This window comes from Canis lupus, chromosome X (genome assembly GCF_003254725.2).
Source record: "Canis lupus dingo isolate Sandy chromosome X, ASM325472v2, whole genome shotgun sequence".
Taxonomy (NCBI): Eukaryota; Metazoa; Chordata; class Mammalia; order Carnivora; family Canidae; genus Canis; species Canis lupus.
The window spans coordinates 106248197-106253465 of record NC_064281.1 but is presented as its reverse complement, the minus strand read 5'-3'; the positions used below and the strand labels follow the sequence as shown (position 1 = coordinate 106253465).

The 5269-nt window shown below is 43.2% G+C and overlaps 1 pseudogene; it reads left to right on the top strand.

Annotated features, from left to right (window-relative positions):
* LOC112649065 (26S proteasome non-ATPase regulatory subunit 8-like) lies at window positions 1–824 on the top strand (annotated as a pseudogene).
* Window positions 825–5269: the final 4445 nt, after the last annotated feature.

The window sequence follows — 5269 nt, the reverse complement described above, 5'->3', positions numbered from 1 at the left end:
ATGGGCACAGGGTGCCTCGAGCACTGGCCTTGGGTGGCCTCGGATGCAGTCCTGTGGGTGGCAGCACTTAAGGGCAAGTGGAACCGTAAAAGCTCCAGTCTTACAAGCACAGTGAACAACTAAGGCCATCTCAAGCTGGTTCTGCTGGAGCTCAACTTCTTGTCAACCACAGGGACCCAACTGACCAAACAGCAGTTCATTCTGGCTGGTAACATTTTGGAGATTGGGGCTCAGTGGAGCATCCTGTGCAAGGACGTCCCCTCCTTTCAGCACTACATGACCCAGCTCAAATGCTACTATTTCAACTGTGAGGAGCAACTCTCCGAGTCAGCCGACATGCACCAACTCTCAGGCCTCAACTTCCTCTTCCTGCTGTCCCAGAACCGGGTGGCTGAGTTCCACACAAGAGTTGGAGCAGCTGCCTGCCAAGGACATGCAGACCAAGGTATATACATCAAGCGTCCTGTGTCCCTGCAGCAATACGTGATGGAGAGAAGCTATCACAGGGTTTTCTTGGCCAAAGGCAACATTCCTGCTGAGAGCTATACCTTCTTCACTGACATCCTGCTTGACACTCTGATGAGATTGCTGGGTGCATCGAGGAGGCCTATGAGCAAATGCTTTTCACTGAGGCCACCCAGATCCTCTTCTTTAACACACCCAAAAAGAAGGCAGACTGCACGAAGAAGCGAGGGTGGGTTCTGGGCCTTAGCAACTACTACAGCTTTGTCAGCCAGCAGCAGAAGCCAGAAGGTACCACCATCCCCTCCACAGAACTGGCTACACAGGTCATTGAGTATGCCTGGCAGCTAGAGATGGTCTGAGCCCACCAGGCACCCAGGTGAGGCAGGGCTTGCGGTCTTTAAAGCAGTGGCAGTGCAGGGCTTCCTCCAATAAAGGTGGAGAGCCATTCTCTCTTCTAGACCTTTGTTTCCCCTGGTGGAATGGTGGGGAGACAAGTTCCTTATCTCTGAAGAAGTTAGACATTTGGGGGCCCTCTTGGGTCTGAGATAAACCCTCTGTTGGGTCAGCTTCTGTCCAGTGGCCACTGCTCAAGTTCTCAAATGGCTGCCCGTTGCTGGGGCTCAGATGCAGAAGAACACATTTTCAGGTAGAGGGACTGTTGGAGCCAGCCATGAATGCACAATACAGGAGGACCAGGGCAAGGCACAAGTTTTTCAGCAAAGGGGGTGAAGCATCACAATTTTAAAAAATGTTTGCAATTAAACTGGCATTTTTTTAAGGTTTTATTTATTTATTCACGAGAGACACAGAGAGAGAGAGAGAGGCAGAGACACAGGCAGAGGGAGAAGCAGGCTCCATGCAGAGAGCCAGATGTGGGACTCTATCCCAGGACTCCAGGATCATGCCCTGGGCCTAAGGCAGGAGCTTAACTGCTGAATCACATAGGTGTCCCTTAAACCGGTATGTTAAATGAAAAAAAGAAAAACAAAACTCCTCATTGTGATAGCTGTGAATCAAAAATTAAAATATTGGGAATAAAATTCCATCTACAGTAATGGTAGGAATACAATCAGCTACAAACCACATATAAAGGAATAATGCAGAGCTCCGACTAGTCTTTTCAGATATTATGCAATGTGCAGATTTCATTAGACTAAAGAAGGGGGCACCTGGTTGGCTCAGTTGGAGGAGCCTGCAACTCTTGATCTCCGGGTTGTGTTTGAGCCCCATGTTAGGTATAGAGATGACTTAGATAAATAAAAAACACTTTGAAAAAAAAAAAAGAAGGAGAGAAAGCATGAAGACAGGCAGGAAGACGGGGGGTCAGAGAGCCCAAAAAGTTCTAGCTCCAACAAAAGGGAATAAAATCAGAGGTGGGAACCACTTAAGAACTACCTTTTTAACTACCAGTGACCTTCCCTTTGTTCATACTCTACACCCATCCCCTCCCCACCCAAACCTGTTATTAAACAATATCAGGCTGAGTTAGGGTTGCTGTGATTCAAATTAAGTAGTAAGCGGAAGTTTAAATAAAGGAGATAGTGGATTGATGTTATTAGAAAAAAAAGTAAGAAACAAAGAAATAAGAAGAGCAAGGTAACACAACAAAATACAAAAGACAGAGAAAGTATAATTCTGGAAAAAGAATTACTCCCAGGTAGTGTAAGAGAAAATTAGAGATATTCTTTTTTAATAGAATTAAGAAATTTTAAATCACGGAAAAAAATGAAATTAAAGAAGAACTAAGATAAAAAAGGAAATAGACAGATAACAATGAGCTAGCAAAGCCCCTGTAAAAAGAGGAAGAAATAAAGCCACTGCTTAAATGAAACCACATTAGAAGCATGAGGAATCAGAATGGAGAGTGCTAAAAACAGAAGAAATGGAGGACTGGTAGAAGGAAATAGAATATAAAAGGAAAAAAAAAACAAAGAAATAAAACCACTCAAAACCAGAGATGTGGAAGGAAGAGAACAGTGCCTTAACCTAGGGATTGTAGTAACCCTTACAACAATTTGCAACTGGAGAAGTCATTGTTTTACAAAGGGGAACTAGCAGGCTGCTTTTTCAATTCTCTTCTGCAATTTGTAGTGTCTGAAGGTTTACTAGTTTGCCACAAACTCAGTGGATTAAACAACAGAAATGGATTGTCTCCCAGTTCTGGAAACTGGAAGTCAGATCATGTGTGAGCAGTGTTGTTCCTTCAAAAGGCTGTGAGGGAGAAATCTGTTGGAGGCCTCTTGCTTAAGCTTCTGGTAGTTTGCAGGCAAGATCTAGCATTTCTTAGAAGTGTATTAGTCAGGGTTCCCCGAAGACACAGAGCCAATAGGATGGATGGATGGATGGATGGATGGATGGATGGATGTTAGCATTGGGTGGATGGACATATAAACAGATAGAGGATAAGAAGATAGAGACAAATTTATCAGAAAGAAGTGGCTTGTTTTATTATGGAGGCTGAGAAGTCCCAAGATCTCCATTCAGCAAGCTGGAGACACAGGAGAGCCAATGATGAAAGTTCCAGTCTGAAAGCTGGCAGGCTTAACACCCAAGAAAAGCCAATGCTTCAGTCTAGGTTGGAAGGCCAGAAAAGATCAATGTCCTTGCTGAGTCAGGCAGGAGGAGTTCCTTCTTATTCATAGGAGGGGAAGCATTGTTTGTTCTCTTCAGGTCTTCAACTGATGAACGAAGGGCCACCCACATTAGGGTGCAATTTGTTTTACTCAATCTACCAATTGAGATGTTTTGTTTTGTTTTGTTTTTAAGTATTTTATTCATTTATTTATTCACAAGAGACACACAGAGAGAGGCAGAGACATAGGCAGAGGGAGAAGCAGGCTCCCCGCAGGGAGCCTGACATGAGACTCAATCCCGAGTCCCCAGGACCAGGCCCTGGGCTGAAGGTGGCGCCAAACCGCTGAGCCACCGGGCTGCCCCAATTGAGATGTTAATTGCATTCAAAACACCCTCAGCGACATGCCTGGAATAATGTTTGACCTGGGTACTCTGTGGCCCTGGAAAGGAGATACGTAAACTTTTGATGATTTTATCATCAAAACCAGGTTTTGGGATCACTGGGGTGGCGCAGCGGTTTGGCGCCTACCTTTGGCCCAGGGCGCGATCCTGGAGACCCGGGATCGAATCCCACATCGGGCTCCCGGTGCATGGAGCCTGCTTCTCCCTCTGCCTGTGTCTCTGCCTCTCTCTCTCTCTGTGACTATCATAAATAAATAAAAATTAAAAAAAAACAGGTTTTGGGGGGCACCTGGGTGCCTCAGTGGTTCAGCATCTGCCTTTGGCTAAGGTCGTGATTCTGGGATCCTGGGATTGAGTACTACATTGGGATCCCTGAAGGGAACCTGCTTCTCTCTCTGCCTATGTCTCTGCCTCTCTATGTCTCTCATGAATAAATAAAATCTTTTTAAAAAAACCCTGTATTTTAAAGTCATTTTAGTTCTAGTTGATCTAGTAATACTAAATACAAGTCTTTTCAAATGAGCACTGTGTCCTTTGAAAAACATCAAATATCATCCTAACAATCTATATTAGTATATTGCTATAGAATTGTAAGAGTAATTTTGCAATATCATATTATTATTCATAGCAACCTAATTATATTGGTGTTTGTATGTTAACACTGTTTTAAATATGTTGCTTCAGGGATCCCTGGGTGGTGCAGCGGTTTGGCGCCTGCCTTTGGCCCAGGGTGCGATCCTGGAGACCCAGGATCAAATCCCACATCAGGCTCCCGGTGCATGGAGCCTGCTTCTCCCTCTGCCTATGTCTTTGCCTCTCTCTCTCTGTGACTATCATAAATAAAAAAAATTTTAATATCTTGCTTCAGATCATTTAGCTATAAAATATAAACTTGGAATCCATTTAGTACACAGTTCACTAAAATGTGTTTAAAACATTTTGCTGAAAAATGATTGTGAAAGTCTTGGCTAAAATAGAGTTCTTCTTGGTTGAAAAGAACACTCAAAGGGAGTTCTTTGAGGTATTTAATAATGCTAGATGTCAATGTGAGTGGATGTCAGTATATAAAATTTCGCATAACCTCAGCATCCAAACAAATTGTCTTTTCTATGAGCCTTTTGCTTGATTAGATTTTATGTTTTTTTACTTCTATTGAATTGCAATCTTATTTCAAAAAATGAAATAATTTGAATAAACTCATGTTTGTTAAACAGCTGTCCATCTTTAAAACAAAAAAAAAAATAAACTGGCTTTAAATATGAACACCAGCCAATCTTGAATCTATCTCTTGCCTTTGAATAACCAAGGACACAAAGCTGTAAATTCAGTTTTAAAAGTATACAATTTCCTGGTGTTCTTTGTTTTTAATTTTATTTTTTTATTTTAAAAATATTTAATTTATTTATTCATGAGAGACACAGAGAGCAAGAAAGGCAGAGACATAGGCAGAGGGAGAAGCAGGCTCCATGCAGGGAGCCCAACGTGGGACTCGATCCCGGGTCTCCAGGATCAGGCCCTGGGCTGAAGGCAGCGCTAAGCCACTGTGCCACCCGGGCTGCCTGGGGTAGGGGGGTTAAATAGTAAGATATAGTTAACGGGGGATCCAGGTAGAAATTCAGGGCAAAGCAATGGAAGATTAGAAAACTAAACTTTGCTAAGTAGGCTGTGGCCTGGATCTTTTGTGATACATGGTCCACCAATGATGCTAATGGGCATCTAAATCCACTGTTGTGGCGGAAACTTTTGTTCCTGGCCGAAATCTAGTCTTTTCTCTATTAGGATGGGGACCACTTGGCTTGTGAAATCTCTGATGCATCCTGCTTTACTT